General features: G+C 42.9%; 1 protein-coding gene across 11 annotated transcripts in view; it reads right to left on the minus strand.

The window, feature by feature from the left end:
• Positions 1-21250, minus strand: part of ARHGAP6 (Rho GTPase activating protein 6) — a 343144-nt gene that overhangs the window by 71971 nt on the left and 249923 nt on the right. Inside the window, exon 1 of one of the 11 annotated variants that reach the window (XM_063341584.1) lies at positions 4576-4660. The exons of the other annotated variants lie outside the window; for them this stretch is intronic. The gene's annotated coding sequence lies outside the window, so the exon portion shown is untranslated. Of the gene's footprint in view, positions 1-4575; positions 4661-21250 lie in introns of those variants that run through there. 11 annotated transcript variants of the gene reach the window in all.

The raw sequence follows: 21250 nt of genomic DNA on the forward strand, positions 1-21250 counted from the left end.
TTCCCCACGGGGGAGGCAGAATTCACACCCACAGCAGAATACTTCATCTCGCAAGACAGCATGAACCCATGCCCAGGTAAAGACACACATTTCAGAATATTACAATGGAGATTTCCATGTCAGGGAAAAAAAAAAAAAAAAAAGCCCTTCTAACTTTAGCCTAAGGATAAACAGGGAGCGGAAGAAGGAAGAATAAGCATGCTTTCACAGCAGTATTAAAATTACTAAAATAAAGGCAAAAATATTTCCTGTTCTTCTACAATCAACCTCTCCAAGTTTTCCAAATGCCTCAGGATACAATTTCATGTTTAGAATATTTAAAAAGCATTCTCTTAACTAAACTGATGTGTAATGGAGATGTATTTCATTCCTTTTTCTGACATTGATAAATACAAATGATTTTACATTTGATACAAATGATAAATACAAAGGTATTGCCTAGCAAAATATTAATCCCTAATATACCCACTCTGTACTGAACTTCTTACACATCCCAAAAAAACAACCTCCAGAAGTTAGACAGCTCCGTTAAAATGCATTCAAATACATGTTCAGATTTTCTGAATTTCTTACTTCAGCAGATATCAATATTTTTGGAGGAATTCATCCAGAAGCACAACAATTAGAGGCAGCAGGAGCCAAGTACTTTTTTGGAGGTGCCAAAATGGAGATAGAACACCTTGAAAAGCCTAGATGCAACTGTAAAATTACAGCTGAAGTTTCATTGGTCTTCATGTAAACAGATTTTTGTGTATTTTTGTCAGTAAAAGAGAACTAAGACATTTTGCAATACTCTGAATTTTGCTGCAGGTTGAAAGTACATGCACAGCCGTCATAACCATGACTGCATATGCAGCAACAAACTGAACCGCAGTAATTAAACTATCTGAGACCACAGTGGTGGTCCACTACACCACCACTCATCCACTAGGACAGTCAGCGTCTTCATCAGTCTCAACACAAGAGATCTGGGATAGCCTGGGTTAAGAGAAAAAATTCTTACCCCTTTTATCAGTTCACATACTATGTATTTTAAAAGGTTGGTCCTATGTTTTTCTCAAGTGCTAAAAGTTTCCTGCTTCAGCAGGAAAATAACGTGAACTCTGTGAGCTAATAGCAGCTGACCCAAAATCAAATACAATAGCTGCATGAGTATTATTTTTAGTGGCAAAGCTGCCTTGGAAAGGCCTCGTTTCATCTTCTGCAACTAACACGCTCCAGACAGTCCTTGATGTTCAACTGCTCATGAAGCTGAACAAGGAACCACAGCCCGTGATACACGGAAAAATGGCATGTCCTCTCTGAGATTTCCTGTGCCTCAAGTCATGGAAAAGGTGGACTCCGTCCAAGGACAAGCTTTGCTTGATACTGCAGGTTGCAGTATCCATTCATGCCATCCATTCACGTTATGCACTTACTAAATGTAAAGATTTCCAAGGAGGTTTCAAAAATGAAATAGTGCGCTTTCTCCTAAGCCTAATGAGATTAATGTTAAGCATATGAGAACATAAGGCTGAAACTATATGTGAAATGCATTTAAACAATTTGGATTAAACAACTATAATCATATGTCCTACTTGTAGCTTTACTGGTCCTGAAGTAGTACGTAATGGCCTGGTGAAACATTAAGGATCTCTGCTAGCCCAGCACAGAAGTTAACCACTTCTGTATCCAATAATAAGTATTAATGTGACTGCAGCAAATGCTTTGAATGGTTAGGAGTGGCATTTATTTCTATTATCTTCAGTAAGGAAAAAAAAAAAAAGACAACATTTTAGAGAGAAGCAAATGATCTACTATTTGAAACAGAGAATGCACATGAGAGAGCACATGCTGTCATTTCCAAGCACGCAAAAATCATATTAGCCTAAGTATTGTATACAAGGCTAACAATATATATTTGAGTTCTTTAGTTTACCTCCTGTATTTTGAGCTTTTAAGATACACGTAGATCATATTATCTGACTTGAGGATACCGTCAGAATCTCATCATGAAGTAAAATAAAATAATTAATTCCATGACTCCAAGAGCTGGCATTTGACTAATAGTAAAGCCTTTAGTTCAATACAACCCCCTATTCTTATTGTTTCAAGCAGTTCAAACCAGTATTCTCTATGAACTGGTATTACTTACAGGAAGGCTTTTGGGTCTAAGGAAAATGAGATCTGTTACGCATGTGGAAAATAGCCATTCCAACTACCCACATACCAGGTCTGGCTGGAAAACAATTCTAGGGCTTTCTTTCTTCTGTTTAGGGGGGGAGTAGCGGTGGGTGTGATTTGCTTGATCGGAACAAAATGCAAGATATCTCCAAATATTTACATTTGGAAGCAGGGTGAGAGCTCTCAGTTACTCTGCTAAGACACAGACGACTGGGGAAAAGGTCCGCACTACCTGGCGTCGAGTAAGAGCTTGAACCGGGCTTTACCCCATCCCAGGCAAGTGCCCTCATCAGGAGGCTACTGGCTACTCTAACATCTACCCCCACTACTATATTGAACCTTGGTAGAGATTGTCAGCCCCCCTCCAAAATGACCTGCAAACTCATTATGTGAATGGCGAATCTCAGAGCTGACTTGGACACCTCCAACAGTGACTACCCACTCACTCCGTACTGTGACTGTGTGCGCTCCCCCGTGCATGTTCTCCCTTTCACGACCTGGGCTGAAATAAATGTGCTGTATGAGCCATTTGCTTATGGAAGGAAGTTTTCTTTAAGTCATGAGTTTGTATCACCAGCCAGCAGCACTGCAGGCGTTAGTGACACACAGTACACACATACCAACTGGTCCCTCTTGGACCCTCTTGGGTCCCTCTTGGAGGCAGGGACAGGCACATTTCAAACAGGCAGAAAGCAGGGTGATGGCTGGACTTGATGACCTTAAGAGGTCCCTTCCAACCCAGATGGTTCTATGATTCTATGATTCTAGGGATTTGCTACATAATCACTCCAGACTTTCATAGTGGTTTTATCACTCACACTATGTTCACGTTTCCAAACACTACCCTGTCCTACACACCAATGTCAAGCAGCGTGGGAGAAAACTGTACCACTAAATGAGTTGCAGTGCTTTGCCAATCTACTCCAGTTTATTGGGACTGCGTTTCTTGCTTTGTTTGGGTTTTTTTTAAGATCTGGGATATCAAATTCCACCCACATTGGCAGCTGTTTCACTCTCCTGAAGACCCTGCAAAGACAACTCTTTATAGAAAAGTTCAGAAAATACAAAAAGTCTAATAATTAGGGGAAATATTGTGAGTACTAGTGAGTACTACTCACTAGTATTATCATTACTTTTTACATATGTAATTATTTTTCCTTTGTTTTCTATGTATTGAAAAAGTGTGTGCTCTCTTCTTGCAATGCACAGCAAAGGCCAATACTTCAGCTTGTCGAGAAGCACTGCTTCAGCATTTCTTACAAAAAAATATCCTGTTCGCACACATGAATCTGCTGATTTGCCATTAAGTTAAATACCAAACAAGAGTTGAAATATTTTTTAGGAAACCACCTCAGATACACGGGAACTATACAAACTGCTCTGAATGGATACGTAGTTATAGGTCAGATTGATGCATCAGTGTACACACCTGGAAAGGCGACTAAAGAGCACAATGACGCTTATCACTGTCTATTAACGTGGAGGCTTGTTAAAAACGCGGCATTCCAAAGCAAGAAATGGATCCACACAAATGAAATGACTGTGCTGCAACATCCACTTTCAGGAGAAAGGTACATTTCGTAAATTGTCCCTCCAACCTGAGGCACCCCAAGTTCAAACTGCGTGCCTGCCAGACAGTCTGCGACTTCTTTCTTTGTTTTTAAGCAGCACGTTTATTTTGGACCGAGAAAGGGGAAAAATAGCCCATAAAGTTCCCACTGTTATGGAAAACAGAAACAATTGCTAGAGTTACAAGCTCCTCACGGACTGAGCCAGAAGATGAACAGCTCTTGGTCTCTACTTTCTTCTACGCAGCTAACCCAAATTCAAAAACGCAACAATAACACAGTCACGGCCGTAAAACCTGATGCTTACTGTTATTTGCCAAACTGAACCTATGCAGCTGCAGCTGTCATGCCATTAGCCTTCAAGAAGCCTTTATCCTCAGCGTATTTTGCTCACAACTGCCTAGGTTATAAAGCCTTCATGCACAGAGCATACAGAAAAGGATAAAAGTGCCACCACGGACTTCAAAGCAAGTCCCCTGATGAAGCCACTCACATCCAAATCAACCTAATTATGCAGTTTGGTTTAAAAATGTGACACCACTTCTCATTCCGTAGTTTCATTCCTCTCGGTCCAACTCTGAAAACAGGCAAGGTCATGAAACTGGTCTGAAAACAAACAGTATTTGAGGGCTCTCAGTTTGCTGACGGATCTCCAGAGCCCGGTAAGTGGTCAGTAGTGCCAGTTTTTTCCCCTCCACTGAGTCAAAGCTGTTCTGTTTTCTCCGAACATAGCTAAAGCACAAAAGAATTAAACCCGATGTCACCATGACCACCACAGTCAGCACATGTTCTGCATCACACTTATCTCTACCACACTACGTACAAGATTATTCAGTTTCCTTACCCATTAACTACGTTCCCTTGTGTCTTCAGTGCCTTTTAGTATTTGATCAAACCAGATGTGAATTAAGAACTTGAATCCGACTACGCCGTTTCGTAAAATAAGGTAAGAATAATGTTGTTGTCCTGAAGCTGTGTACCGAGCGTCTGAGAGAGCCCAGCTGGAGCAGCTGCGACTCCCAGGACACCTTTTGCTGCCAGACGTCATGAATCTTACGGGGAAAAATTCGATCCTTTAATTTCTCTGCTTCGAAGCAAGCCGAGAGCCCGGCCCAGTCACAGGGACAAGTTGTGACCGGGTTCCCCGCTTCTTACTCCGGAGGAGTCCCGAGACAGTGCAAGGAGGGGTGAGGAAGGGGCTTGTCTCCCCTCAAAAATCCTTCTCCCTCGCGGCTGTGCAAGCTGAAAACTGACTGTTAACTGCCCAAACTCTCCCTCCTCTCAGGAGCAGCCAAAAGAGTGCTGGATGCAGCTGCCGCGGCTCCTTGGAGCACAGCGAGGAGCGCTTGGTGGTTTCTGCCTCACCTTCTCACGCCGTTAGTTTGCAGCTTTTTAAAACACCTTTGAAAACCTTCTCCTCAACTAGGCAGGCCGGCTATGTTTATAACACGGTTTTGACAACAGCAACACAGAGCCTGAGCATTTCAGACAGTTTGCTAGGGGAAAAAAAAAAAAATATCCTTGATAAAGGCACTGCTTCATAAATAATGTCTGTCGTGTTCACAGTCCCCACACACAATGCTGTCATCTACAGTGCGTGGGCAGGGAGCATAGGAAATTTGTGAAAAACAAACAGTGAATCACCAATGATTTCGATGGCAGCTCTGCCCTATGTGGCATTTCACCAAGTCATCATTCAGAGCGACAACTTTGTTTCTCAGCTGGCACGACTTAGCGCTTCATCAGATTGCCCACAGAACAGGAGAAATCACGGGCTAGAGATCATGGCAACAACAAGGGAGATTATGTAAATAATTTTTTTTCAATTTTTTTTTTTTTTTTTTTCATATACCCACCCAGATGCTTCGTGCATCTCTAAATCAAGGTAGGCTGAACAGCCACCCCACCTGCCGGGCCGCGAGGGCTTGTGCTCGCAGCTCCAAAACGCACGCAGCCCTTCCCGGCTGGACACCTTGGCCACCAGTGCCTACCTGGTGGCAGCAAACACAGACATCCGATGTCCCTCATTCCAGAGCCCTATCAGCCCAATCAGCCCAGGCAAAATCAGTGCACAGGCCTCAGCATTTTCAGTGCCTCTTAGATCGGACATCGAATCCTCAAATCATGCAGCTCCTCACCTCCATTTCCAGTCTCTTTCCAGGCCACCACCCAGGGCTGAGCGGTGCTCAGGACCACTCAGGACCACCTGTGGCACACTAAGCATTATACCATACGAGACTTCCACGGGCAAAAGCTGTCTCAGCTGCAAAGATAGCTGAATAACCTTCTCAGAAAGGTAGTGTCACTGATTTTGCTTGCATCCCAACACAAACCCAGATTTCTCTCTCCATAGATTTCTCTCGCCGCGTCAAAATGCTGTAGCCAGAGATCAGTGTCCTGCTAGCCACCTTATAATTATGCTGTACATTTGTAGTTCTTGCAATCATTCTTCAAAAATAAGTTTCTTCAGCCCATATATCCCTTGTGCCATTATTCCCTGAGGTTCCCTCTAATGAGCAAAACTCTGCTATTTATATAACTGGAAATGGGGACGTGCTCCTTCATGAACCCACTCACTTGAACCATGCGATGAAGGAACTGCCATTTCCAGGCTCTGCACAGCAGCCGGCCTGCAAGCAAAAAATCTAAAAATCTTTTTTTGGTAGCCTGCAAAGAGCTAAAATAGAGTGGCTGCGAAGAATCTAACTAGCCTGTCCCCCTTGTATTTATGAGCTCCAGACAAGGTTAAGTTCCTTTACCTGGGGTACAAAATGTGGAACTATATTGGAACTATTTATTGTAACTATAGGTTCCAATTCCTATTTATTGGAAGTACCGGCTGACAGCCAGCAAGGGATTTCTTCTCAGAAACTGAGTCATCCAGAAATACTTGTTGAGTTCTGCTTTGGACCAGGGTTCTTCAGGTTGTTCAGTAGCTAACAGTGTTCTCTGCAAAAAAAATCAGGGTCCTTTGGGGTACACTGTCTACACCTAGATGATCTTATTTTTATATCATTTCTATTAGCTACCAGTCCATCTGGGGAATTATTTTTCCCCGTTTCAAACTACTTTTTTTTCACCAATGCACAGCTTTATATTTAAAAATATGCTATTCAGGATGGAATGTTACAATACAAAGTGCTTGCAGTTTAAGGAGAAGTTATATAGAATATACTGTATCAGCACCAAAATGGAAAAAAATTAACTACTGCTGTTGTCTACTTTGAATTAATCTATTCCCAGAAGACTCAAAAATATTCATCTTAAAACTTTAAAATGAGCTTGGCCTAAACTCTGAGAAACCGGTTAAGTGATTTTGATATTGTAACTCTGTCATTCACAGATAAGCAGTACGGGACTTTTAATTTGTTTCTTAATTATGCAAAATTCCAAGGACTTGACTCTCACTTTGGAGGGGTGCAGGATTAGGAGAACCAAATTAGCAGGCAGCTGAGAATTCCTCTGGCTGATCTCTTGTTACACCAATAACTAATGCTGGCCACAAAAGCCTCACGGGACTGTCAAAAATAGCTTCAGAAACAGAATTGACCTAAAATCTCATTTTTTTCAGTGGAAAAAATCAGGGTTTTGTCTTAAAAAATACCCATGAAAGACAAGTTTTCTGTGGAAAAAAAATGATGGCTTGGTCAAAGAGTTCAAAAAAGTCTGCAGCTAAGATGTTTTCAGTCCCAAACACCCCAGTGTGCCTCACGGGAGCTGTGATTCAAGCGCCTTGCGTGCTTGGCCACCTTTCCCCTCGCGAGCAGGGGTTCCTGGGAAGTCCTCTTCCTTCACCTCCAGGGATGGCACTGCACTGTGAAAAGTCCCTTATGGCTCATTAAAAAGAACCTGGGGTATAAAAAACCCCTGCAGAATAGTTTCCAGGAGACACGGCAAAGCTATTTTGAATAAAAACACATTTCATTTTCGTATTTCCATGAAAAGTAATTGAAAAATGCTGACCACTTTTGCCTTTCCTGTATTCCTTTTAAGCTATACTGGGGAGCCCCAGAGATAAACTGGGCATCCACAGTCATTCAAGGTTATACACATTAAGCTCAGATGACACAGTTCACTCAAAAACAAATAAGAGAAGTACAACAACCTCAATTAGATTTACGCTTGATGTGATCCTAAGACCTGTGAAAATATAGAAGCAGCAGCAAGCTGCATATGCAAAAAAGGCACTTTAATTATATCTGAGCTGTCTGGTCCAGTAACCACAAAACACCCCGTCGGCTCCAGAGACTGTCTGCCTGTGCCTCAGAAACTCTAAAAAGCAGAAAGCAAATAAACCCCAATTAAATATATTTAACTCAGTTTTTTTTTTCTCATGATTTTAAGCATTAGCCATTAGCAGAAACTGATGACTCCAAAACAGATGACGTACATACTCTGACAAGTTATATCAAACTCTAATAAAAGCCCATACAGTGAGATAGATTAAGAGAGAATATGCAGCACCATCCTTGTTTCTATAAGAGGAAAACCTCGGAAGGAGTTGCAGAGACTTCGGTAAGCTAATGGAGAGCTGAAAGAGAAACGGTCACAATCCTGGAGGAACCAAAGCTGGGTTTGCTTAGACATGCTAGTGCTGCTGCAATCTCTGAATAACAGGAGAAGGGGATGCACTATTTTTTCTCCAAGACTTTTGAAAGTATATTCAAACATATTCTGAGTCATCGCAGTACCTTGAAAATTCCACTCTACAGCTTTGCTTTTACAAAATTGGTACAGCTGATTTTCCTGTTAGTGAAGTTCTAAAACCCACACGTGACGAGCAGTGTCAGGCATTAGGTGCAGCCCATACGTTACCAGTGGTTGAACCACAAGCGCAAACTCCCATCTTTGGGCACGTTTAGATTTCCCGGACAGGAAGCAGCGTGTACACAGAACTACGGATTCAAATGATGTTTTGGAAAATGATGCACCAGATTTTACGAGAGTATTTCGGTGAGAAGAGGGTGCAGCAAGGACCTCATCCAAGCCTCAGAGGGAGCAGCACAGCCAGGGAGAAGCTGGCAGCAGCTCCCACACACACACAACCACCCGCGTCTACAAGGCTCCAAGTCCCGTTCCTGAAACTAAGGCTTTAAAGAGTGCAGGCTCTGCTCCCAAAGCAGCTGAAAAGACACATCTCCATCCACAGTCTCCAAATGAAGGACATAAACATAAACAAACTCAGAGGCAGACTGAAAGCCTATTTTTAGATGAATGAACAGCATGAAAGCTTTCCAATGTCCTCTTCTTACCCTCCTCTTCTATTTCTTCTCTCCTCTTCCCCCCGCATGCTTTTGTTGGTGACTGCCAAGTGCTCTCCGCTCCTATTTAAAATTTTTAACGGCAACCTAGCAGACGTCCCCAATCCAATTATTTTAATCTGTGTCAAGTGGCCACGGCAGCTGTTCACCTCCTCTTATCGACATTATTAATACTGTAATTAAAATATACATTACTCAGCTGAAAGATCCACATAAACCTCTTTGCATTTTACTTTTCGTTATCGATTGAGGAAAGTGCGTAGTGAAAAAAGAAGGAACTGAGAGTAGGGGTTTTAAGAGCCGGTCTGAAGCTCTTGCTAAAAAAAGGCACGCAGACACGGGAAGTTAAAGAGCTTTCACTGCAGTATCCTCCTAAAATCAACAATTGGTCACCAGGTTAGGTTTGCTGCTGGGTCACACTATCACCGTCCGAAGAGCTCCCCACCCCACAGGCACGTAGCAGCACAGCATATTGGTTTTGAACTCGTTATCAAAAAGTTCAAACCCTCTACTAATACCAAAATATCACAGCATTTCAGCTTACTGTCAAAGATTTCTGGTAACACAGAGGTCTAGAGAGGAAATTCATTTTGAGGTTTACGGGACCTGAAGAGTTCTTATCTGCATTATGCCCTTTAATGACCTGAAGGAGATTATTTGATACCGCTCGTTAATAATCACAAAGTTTATTCAGGGGAAACTCAAGCCATAAGCCTGTATTTTGAAGTAAGAGGGATTATACACTTAAGTATCACTGCAATGTTCTTCTAACGGGCTGCGGATCAATTTTAGTTGATCGCCTTAGATGTACTCTTTGTTCTCCAAATCCCCAGGGATCTCCTACAGGAGCTGCTGCACTGAGGGGGTGGGGAGGGGTGACCGTGTGCCAACCTCCTGTGGAAGTTACACTCACGCGCTTTAGTATAATTACACATACGTTTCACAGAAGGGTCCAGCTCTTCAGAAAAGCCGCCCCAGCAAAGCAGCAGGACTTTATAAGCCCAGCAGCAGTACGACAATGTCCGTTAGCTGAAGCTGTGGCTGTTTGTTCAGAACCAGAGGAGGACAGAAAAAACCCCGATATAAATAAAGCTCTTTAAGAGCCTTTACTCAGGTCTGAAGAATTCAACAGCTGCATCCCATTCAAAAAATGGAACAGAATAAATATCCTCAGCAACATGAACGACTTTCCAGGGGCCAAGTTGAAAACTGGGTACATTTCTAAAAGAAGACATTGATGTTAAAGGCATTTGTTAACACTCTCACATTTCACGGTATTTTTACAAGTTAATTTTGTGGTATTTGCTATTTGCTGTAAAGCTTTATTTCCAGGAGGTATGTGAAAGTACAGGTGCATCTCAGTGTATACATTTACGCAAGGAATACATAAGGAATATGTAAAGCTCCATCTGTTGCAGAGAGAAGCCTGCAGGTGGGCTCTCTGCGCTTTTGGAAAGCGAGAACCTGAGAAAAAGTAACTTAAACGCTCTTCTGAATTCCATCTGATGATTTTAAAGCCGTTTTTGTCGCTCTGCTTTTCTCAGGACCCGAGTGGTTCTTCCTTTGAAGCGTGCAGCTAGAATTCCTGGAGTTAGGAAAACCATGGGCAAGCTCCCCGAGCTGCTCCTTGCCCAGAGGTAACTGGGCTGCCGCAGGATGGAGCCGGCACATTTCTGCTGGTGGCACAGATATCTAGGGTAACACTGTCCCCACCGCTCTCAGCCCTGTCTGAACTTCTGCATTAGAGTCCCTAGTTATCCACACAATGCAAATTGAAATTTGCCGTAGTGGTATTTTCTCCTATTACAGTTCTAGGTCATAGAGAAGCATTCAGTATCTTAGAGGACTGACAACTGATTAAATATACAACCCTGACTGATTAAATCATATACGCTGTATACAAGAGACGATTTGGTAAAGATGCATACAAATATCCAATAATGCTCGCAGATGGAAACTGAGGGAATAATAAAGAATGAAGCATCTGTTAAATGTATAACTTTATGTTTATTATTCCATAGAAGGCTACTTCCCTTACACTTCTCCATTCAAACCCTCCACTGAGTAAACATTAAACATGCTTTTCCTCTATGACTTCTCACACAGCGCAGAATTAATGAAAGAGTATGTTACTGGTGTTATTACTTTTATTATTATTACTACCCATACATCATTCATTACAGAATGAATTAGCTTATCCTTGAGGAATCCCTTAGACTTCGTGAAGTTTTACACTTTCCATTTGACAGAGTAATTAAACCCAATAAGGGCAAAAGTGCAGAGTAATTATGGATGTTTCAAATCCTGACAGATCATGCTATGGGGGTAGACCAGACCTACAGTGGGATTGCTTTCAAAATACGGCCATCTCTATCTAAGTACCACTTCCAACCAGTGGTGAGAAACACGAATTTTTGGGGAAGCAATTAATTGTGGCCAGCTCAGAGATGTATGTCTATACTGTGGCTAAATTGCAGATGTGTACTGAGATGAGCTGAATTCCTTCGTTAAATACCATTTTCCCTGGCTGCTGAGCACCACTAAGTTTCCTCCAAGCTCTGATCTTTGCTAGCAAGGCAGCAGAAACATGACGAACATGCTTAACAGTGGCCACCTCCACAGCTGCTTGATAAAACACGGGGTTTTGTGGCAAACTTGCCAACAAGTTTCCAGGGGCCGAGTGCTCGTTCAGCCGCAGCCCCTCCCACAGTCCTCTAAAACAAGTGGCTCCAATCAGGCCCTGTCGGACCACCACTACCTTCACTGCACCAACCCATCCTTACAGAGTCCAGACCCAGACGAAACTGCAGCCCTTGCAATGTCCAAAAAACAGCTCAAGGTCATTCTTCATTTTATTAATTTCATGCCCAGCATCGAAAATGTCAGCTACAGAGGAACCTGCTTTTGCTTAGCTCATTGCCTGCTGTAATTCCCTGAAGTCCAATTGCCATTTATAGCGATGGGGCTGGGTGGAGCGTCCCTGGGAAGAAGGAGATCACAGGCTGCATTCTTCAGCTGCTGCAAGAGCCTTTTCCCTTAGGAACTGGGCACACGCTGTGCTATTACGAAACAAACAACAGTCAGCTGCAATTTTTAGTTATACTACTACTGGTTTTCAACTAATTTGGTGCCAACCTCTACAAGAGCAGTTTCCAGCACTACAAAAATTTCCCAATGAATTCTGTTACTAAGGACGTGAACTCCCACAAAAATGAATGGCAGATTTGCAGTAACTTCACTGAAAGTAGGATCATGCGTTTTGTGGGTTTTTCCTGTGGTACAGAGCATAACATACCAGATGAAGCAATAATATACAATAATATACTCATCATAAACATCGGTGTGTTGAACTTTGAGTAGTGATGCAATGTGGTGTTATGTAACCAACAGGGAGTATTAGAAACCAATATAAATTACTAATGCCTTAAACTTCCCTGCCTTTTACTGTCTTCTCTCAAAAATCCATCCGTAACCCAAAACTTGAAAAGACCCAGAGCTCTTTGAAGTCCATTAGGGACTTGGTTAGTGCCAGTCCGTCCTATACGGAAAGCATTCAGGCTACATCAGACTACACAGAGAAGCACGCAATAGAGAAATGCAAAGAGCATCCACAGATTGCAATGATACAGTTAATGCTGTCCTCCTCCCCCATCTTTTCCAAAAGGCTAAATCTGCCTTCTATCTGAAAACAAACCAAAAGACAATAGTAGAAATACCATCCACAGTTCACACTTCCAAGAGTACTCTGTTTAAACGCAAATAATCTCCTAAATTGCCCTTTCCAAAATAAGCTCCATTTTTCTACTAGTTAATAATTACAGAAGAATTTTCTCAAGTTTATTGATGGTGGGAAAGAGAAATACAGTTAGAGCATTATTTTCTTGTAGAGAACTGAAATAACACTTTTTCCAGATTTCCACAGAGAAGTTCAGTGGAAAAATGCCCAGGATCCTGAAACACTTCTCTCTGGAACTTAATTTCACTCTTTGTTTCCCAAATAGTCTTTTATGGATGTGCAGAAAAGCACACAATAAAACAATATGCAGTCTTTAAAAGCACATAAGAAACATTCGTTTCTGATACCTGAAATGTCTGTCTATGAAGACCAAGTTTATTGTACACTATTCCAACGCAATACAGATTTTCTACCAACCTCGAAAGTCTTAGGGGTTTTTTAATATTGTTTCCTGTCATTGCTCCTGATGAGAATCAACAAGTTCTACTTGGATTAGTTGTTTTATACAAATAGTTGCACAACAAAGAGAGGAGTAAACTCCTGTACCCAAGCCTTAAGCTCTAAGGTAAAAGACTAAGATGCCAACTATTAGAGCGTGACTGCATGTCCCAAGTTCTCATTTATTTTCAATTCTTCTGGTAGTTACAGAAGTAATTCTAAGAGCCATCCATCATGTCTTCTGTTAAAGATGTCTTTACAAAATGTGCCTACTTGTTTTTTCACTGTACCATGGGTGAGAGGACGAGAAGCATTTCAGACTGTGCAAGATAAACAGTTTTTAAAACTTTAGATTACCCAGATAAAAACTTTCTCAGCAACCTAGGAGAGAGAGAGGGCAGGAGGGTGCAGAAAGAAGGGGAAGGGAGAGGGAAGAGGCACTGACCCAGCTCGTTTCTCTCACTGGAGAAGAGAGCTGGGCTATGTTCCAGACTACCTAATTGCTTCAACCGTATCACCTCACACAATCAATTTAAGTTTTTTTGCAATAGAAACTAATGTGTGATAAACGTTACTGAACTTAGCAATGAGCTAACCATCCAGCCTACCACATTGTCACTGTCCCTTGAGAAGGTCGTCCCTGCAAGAGACCAACAGCTTCTCTCCAGAGGGAGAGCTGAGAGAGGCAGCTCTGCAGCCACAGCCTCCAGCGCAACCCGCTCTCCTTCCCTTAAAGGCTGTCATCCCCCTCCTTGGGACTCAGGAGTCAGCTGACGGGAAAGCCACGAGGGCACACAGTCAACCTCAGTTGTCACCAGCGTTAGGTTTCTAACCGTGTTTTTCTATTTTTCTTCAATGTTTTTCCCTAGTCCTACTGCTTTGTGGTAACTACTCCCCTTTCTGCCCCTTCAGCCCTCCAGGACTCGCGCAAGAGAACTGCTATATGAAGGCAAACGAGACACTAGACACCTATTAATGTCACAAAAGAATACAACAATAAATCAGAGGGATGAGGAGGGGAAAGGACTGTCATTTCTCTTCTGCTTAATAACTCTTCTGTATTACAGAACATATGGTGTTTCAGATGCAGTATGATTTTAAAGACTGTAAACTGTGTGCTCCCTTTTTAGCCACCTGCAGTGGGTAAGTCTAGAAAATGGCTGTCCAAGCTGTCCCACTGGCTTGGCTGCACCGCAAGGGATGACTCTGTCCTTCTCCCAAACACTTTTGTCATCAAATAGCACAGCCTCTCAGCAGACAACTATTTTGCTGTATAATGTAGCCCTGGGCTGGCCGTACAGACCTGTCCTACACAACACCACTGACTGCCTTTGCAACCCCCAAAATAAAAAATAAAAAAATAAAATTTCTTCTGCTTTGTGCTTACTAACACAAGATGCACAAAAAGCTTTTGATAGCCTACTTATCTGTGTACCTACAGCTGCTTAGGTTTACATTATGCTGGCATAAAATCAGCCCAATTATGCTTGAAATAAACACAGGAAAATTTTTTTACAACAAAATGCTTGAAAGGTCAGTTCATAGTACGCTGCTGTTGAAGAAAACACATTATTAATCAGGATGCTACTGCATGTTTTTATTTGAGTATCTTGTTTCATAATTTAGGACCCACATTTTGAATGTAAAAAAATTACACTGAGTGTTTGCTTCCCACTGACCCGATCACCAGATTTGCTCATTCCAGTTTGAATTAATAAGGCTATTAAATCACTTAGCATTTGCCCTCATGTAAACACAGTCAGAATCTGCTCCTTCGCTCTCAGTGACACTACAGGCCTTCCCACAGACTTTGCATAGGAGGTACCTTCTGTGTAGATACGCATCTTCTGAACAGAAGATCATCTCCAGAGAGCAGACACTTACCTGGCCCATAGCATTGCGTTACTACCTAAAGCCAAGGATGGAAAATTTATCGGCTCTGCTGACAGCCACCGCAGATTTTCAAACTCCTCAAGCCAAGAAACATTCATCTAAGCCATCTTGTGGGTTTTGTGCTGTGCTGGATCTAGACCTGTTTTCTAAATCTTGGCCTCTGCCTCCCCACTAAAACAACCCAAGGGAAACGAGCGCGGCACACAGATACAGCTGGGGCTCTGCTGAACCTGTAAGCACGTTTCGCCAGCAGGGACAGCAACAAAAAATTCGGAAGCAGATGTGTGTGTGTGTTAGCATGCACATTCGTATCTGTAATGCAATGGTGGTTTGAGAGAAAACCACCACACATTTAGAGCAGTTAATTACCAAAACAGTATTAACAGAATGAGAATACTCATTTGTTGCATGTTGAAAAGCAGGAAAAAAGACTACTACAAGGATGAGGACCTTTTAACTCTCTCCTGTGCCTCCCACTTCCCACCCAGGCTGAGTTACCGTACGTGCCTGGCTGAGCTTGGCCAGCCTGCAAAATTCCCACTGTGTCCTGACAATGCATTAGCAAAAACTAAAAAAAAAAAAAACAACCCAAAATAAAAACCAACCGAAACTCATAACACATCGTGACAAGTTATCATCTGTTTTATTTTGTTACATATTTAACAAGTTTCCATAGAAAAGTGGCAACCGGGCCTGAGCATAAGGGAGGACACGTAGCATACAGTTACGTGGTCTTTTACAAGGTGGATTGTTTTCCAGTGGGTCAAGAGCTAACCTCTCCTTGCCACTGCTACTGTCACAGTGAACGTCCCTGACTGCCCCTGTTTGTATGGCATTGCGCTATGAAGATTTTAGGAAGGTTTGTAAGTGCTGGTGGAGACAGACCCCACCGTTCCCCAAAGGAGGTGTCAATCCTGCCTGAAGAGCAAGCATAGCTTCATGTCCATCAACAACGGATGCTTATATTTTACAAATATTTTTACTTATATTTTATGTAAGGTGACACACCATGGCACTCACCCCACTCCAGACAGTGCTGATGGGGAAGCTGCAGGGTCTCACCAAGGCTCCCGTCTGACCAACCCGCCCCAGTTTCTTTGCAGGAAGGGGGCCGGTGTGGAGCCAGGACCCAGGCACAGTCTGGGCCTGGGAGCTGAGACGCGACCTCGGTCTGGTGGTACAGCAGTGGCTACACACGCGAAGGGAGATGATGTACATTTCTGGAGTCAAGGAGCATGTATGTAATCAAGCTTATGCAGCCAAACGAGTGACAACACATCAACTGCAGTGCAATTACTATCTGTGTTAGCACTATTAACTTGCAGTTAACGAAAGACACCATGTGGTAGACATGTTCACCATGTGAACGTGATGAAAGTTTAAATTAATGTATTTACAAAGCATTTTGCCAGTCGAAGAGCACACGTATGGTTACAGGCTGCGAGAGTTGGGGTTGTTCAGCCTGGAGAAGAGAAGGCTCTGGGGAGACCTTATAGTGGCCTTCCAGTACCTGAAGGGGGCCTACAGGAAAGCTGGGGAGGGACTCTTTATCAGGGAGTGGAGTGATAGGACAAGCGGTAATGGACTCAAACTGAAGGAGGGCAGATTTAGATAGGATATCAGGAAGAAATTCTTTACTGGGAGGATGGTGAGGCACTGGAACAGGTTGCCCAGGGAAGTTGTGGATGTCCCAGCCCTGGAAGTGTTCAAGGCCAGGCTGGATGGGGCTTTGAGCAGCCTGGTCTAGTGGGAGGTGTCCCTGCCCATGGCAGGGGGGTTGGAACTAGATGGTCTTTAAGATCCCTTCCAACCCAAACCATTCTGTGGTTACCTACCTTGGCTCAGTCATCTGCTAAGCTTCAGCAGCCCTGTGATGTTCTCAATATTGTGGCTTATCGCTGTTGGTAAGGACAGTTGACCAAGACCATAGGTACTTTTGCTCAGGGGCTCAGGGTGAGAGCTGAGGAATTGAGCAATTTCAGTTCAGGATGGAGAAAACCACAAGCCCATAACCAGAGGCTGAAATTTCTATTTGCAAACTACACGTGCCTGGGCTTGTGCCCTGGCAGTGACCCAGCTGGCAGGGAACGGCCTTAATCCACACTATTAAACTGCCTCCCTCTCCAACGTGGCCATGTCCAAACGCATAATCCCTGGCCTGTGTTAACTCTATATGCCATGTTTTGGAGAGTCGGTCTGGACCTTAGCTACATTAGAGACACTGGTGACAACCCAACTGCACACATGATCAAGCCCCAGCACCGGAGGATGCTCTGTGACATGGTTCCATCTCTCTGTGTAGACCTGACCAAAGAGAGCAGAGCAGGAGGCAGAAGGGCAGATACACCTGCAGTCATGGCATTTATGCATCTCAAAGAAAGTGACTCACACACTGCGATAAGTCCTAAGTAAGAGAAGAAGTTAAGCTTTACTGTCAAGAGTAAAGCAAGGGGAGAGAGAGAGAGAGAGAGAGAGAGAGAAGCATCCCCTTTCCTCTCCTTCTGCTTCAGTGGTCATGCTAGACCTGTGCTGCCTACTGCCTGACCTTGGAAATACAAACAAAAAAGAAGAGATTCTTGCCCGTGACCGATCAGGTCAATTCTTCAAACTTGTACCAAAAAAAGGTAATACTACATTTTGTGTTTTGTTCTTCCTGCCCAGGCTATGTGAAATACTTCTGTAAGAGTGAACTTGTGTGTGTACCATGTAGCAGCAAAGTTTTAACTAACGACAAAAAATAACTAACATTTATCATTAATATCAGTGCTATACCATCAATTAGCATTTGTCTATGTTAGGTAAGTCTTTCCAAGGTACTCTCAGTCCTACTCACTGGGTCACACTGCTCTTAAAATTGGCATCAAGCTTCACCTGAGCTTCATCTAGATTAAGGTCAAATGACAGAAGACTCGATGTATCCCAAGTCAGGCAAGTCTGTTTCTACACAGCTGATTTATACTTTTGTTTTCATTTGATGCTGTTTTCTTAAAAAGCAGACAGTGGGGGTGCCTCTCTAAAATTACCTAGGAAGTTGTACGCTCCAGTTAACAAAGACAGATGCAGCTACTAGGATTATCTGCAGACAGTGGTAAGCGCTTCTTTCACCCACTCGCAGCCAGTGGGACTTTACGCACAAGATGACGTGTGCTGTGCGATGACAGCCAAATCGGTAAATCTCTCAAAATACAAAGGATGTCTTTCCTTTGGCCACCCTGTTGTATACGACTTGTAACAAGTTTGACTGTTGGCAGTCCTTAGCTCTGCAAGAGCACAGTAGCAGCACTCTCCTCATGGCACATTTTAAACCAGATTTTTCAGCTCAGTACATTTTTTTTTTTCTATTTTCATGCCTGCCTGAATCTTTTGACACTAGAACAAAAGAAAAAAACCCGCGAAGGACTTGTTCTGACACGATGGGGTCCCTGATGGCTACACCTTCCCAGTTCCCAAGGGGAGATCCCACTGTCTCTGAGCCCCTCCCTGCTGTTCTCCTGGGGCAAGAGAACAGTTTGACATTTTCCTCAATTTTTGAAAGGGAAATGAAATAAGCAGGCCTATAATCTACCCAGTTTATTTTCCTACTTTGAGAAGTGTAACAAGGAGCTGTTGCTGCCTATTTACTCTTTTTCCTTTAGCCCAGAGAAAATGACCTTTCAAAGGGAAAGCTATTCCTACCACTCCTTGCCAGGATAGAGAAGATGATCCCATTACTCCTTGACAAGCAACAACAGAAGGAATATTCTCACTTACATCCACAAGGAAGCAAAAGGGGATCAACAGTGCTTAAAGCACGAGCAGGTTCTGTGAAAGTGGAGCAGAGTGGGAAGTTTAGGCTGCATAAGGATTTTCTTTAGACTTTAGTTGCACCGGTGAAGAAAGGTATGTGTGATTTCCCAGTCAGTTAATGCAGATGAGCATTTTTCCCTCCATGCTTTTACCTCCAACCAAACTACCTCCTTTTTTTCTCCTACTTAATGCAGAACATTAACATCAACTTCTAATTAAAGAATGCTCACAGAACATGGAAACTGTAAGCCACAGAAAATCTTTGGGTTGATCTACACTACTATTGCCTTTTATTTTTCCTGGTATGTAAAAGCAATTGTAACCTCCAGTGTCAATAAAGGCTGGAGGATGAAGGGATTGAGCACAACCCTGCAGAGAAGGACTTGGGGGTACTGGTGGATGAAAAGATGGACATCAGCCGACAATGTGCACTCACAGCCCAGAAAGCCAACCGCATCCTGGGCTCCATCAAAAGAAGCGTGGCCAGCAGGTCGAGGGAGATGATTCCCCCCCCTCTACTCTGCTCTGGTGAGACCCCACCTGGAGTACTGCCTCCAGCTCTGGAGCTCTCAGCGTGGGAAAGACATGGACCTGTTGGAACGGGTCCAGAGGAGGGCCACAAAGATGATCCAGAGGGATGGAGCACCTCTCCTCTGAGGACAGGCTGAGAGAGTTGGGGTTGTTCAGCCTGGAGAAGAGAAGGCTCCAAGGAGACCTTGTTGCAGCATTTCAGTACTTAAAGGGGGCTTATAAGAAAGATGGGGATGGACTTTTTAGCAGGGCCTGTTGCGATAGGACAAGGGGTAATGGCTTTAAACTAAGAGAAGGTAGATTTAGACTAGAGATAAGGAAAACATTTTACAGTGAGGGTGGTGAAACACTGTCAGAGGTTGCCCAGAGAGGTGGTAGCTGCCCCATCCCTGGAAACATTCCAGGCCAGGTCGGATGGGGCTCTGAGCAACCTCATCTAGTTGAAGATGTCCCTGCTTATTGCAGGGGGTTGGACTAGATGACTTTTAAAGGTCCCTTCCAACCCAAACCATTCTATGATTCTAACCTAGTATGCCTTACTCAGCAGTTCTTCAGTGTTCTTTCTTACTGAGACTTTAATAAGGTCAATGGTAATAAAATTGAAAACATCACTTAAAAATTAGTGCATTAACCTAATTTCTATCACAATGAAAATCTTGGATTCTTTTGTCCTGAAATTTCACACCAGGACAGCAGAAACACCATGTCTGGTGGCAAAATACATACTTAAATACTTCAGAAGCCAAGAGCTTTATACATCAAAATTGACATTTTAGTCATAAAATTTTGTTTTCTGAAATTACTTCTGAATATTATCAAACCACACAGTTAACTTAAGCTTGTTTTCATGACCTGACATAGCACTATTAACACAGGACATGGCCTAAATGGGCTTATTTCAAGAAAAGCAAAATACCTTGACTTTTTTTCGACTCCCAACTGTGATTATACGAATGATGGAAGACCTCAGGGCCTTATTTTTAAAAGCATGAAGTCATTAAGTGCTGGGAAATGAAAAGTCCTTCAGAATGTGATCCAAATGCAAGAATTCACCCGTCCACTCTGCTCCTCCTCTTCACTGGGGTGAATGAGGATGTTCCCCGTATGGAGATCTGGGTGCTCACTCGCTGGGTAAGGCATGGGTGACAGTCCTGCAACTGCTTAAAAAGGTGTGTAAACAGATACTAATCCTCCTCCTCCAAGACTGAATTTTGAGTCTGAGAAATCTTTTCACTGAAAACCTATGATTTCTCAGTGCCATGAGAACAGGACAGGCTCCTGCAGTGGAAATATCAACCCCTCCCAGTTTTTTACCTCTTCTCATGGCAGCACTTTGACAGCACGACCTCCTTACCTTACTTTTCCAGAGAGGTCACTTCAGAGAATACTTTTAGCAAGACAAACACACCGCACCGTTATAATAAAAAATGATATGTGAATTATAAATTTGGCACAAAATCCTATGCTCCGTGAACAAAATTGCATTAAGATAGATAAAACAGCCAGGAAAAGAAGAAAATAAAATTATAACTCTAGTGAGGGAGTGGTCTTCAAGGCAGCTCTTAAGTAAATATTTTTATCAACTTTTTTCTTGGACGTCTCCTGTGAGGTTTCTCAAAAAAAAAACACAACCCAGTCCCCAAAAAACCATGGGAGCAAAAATTCAACACAGCAAGAAGGGATCATGCACAGCTCAAATATTTTTGCAGATTCTCCAGTTGCTAAAACCTATTGTTGTTTTTTTAAAGCTATGACTGCTCCCACATTCCTCTCTCAGAATCTACTAAAGCTGTGCTGTTGGCAAGTATTGCTACATTACTTCTAAATGACATTTAGTCCTTTTGCTCTTGGTACTCATGAACTGGGCTTCAAAA

This window comes from Chroicocephalus ridibundus, chromosome 1 (assembly GCF_963924245.1).
Source record: "Chroicocephalus ridibundus chromosome 1, bChrRid1.1, whole genome shotgun sequence".
NCBI lineage: Eukaryota > Metazoa > Chordata > Aves > Charadriiformes > Laridae > Chroicocephalus > Chroicocephalus ridibundus.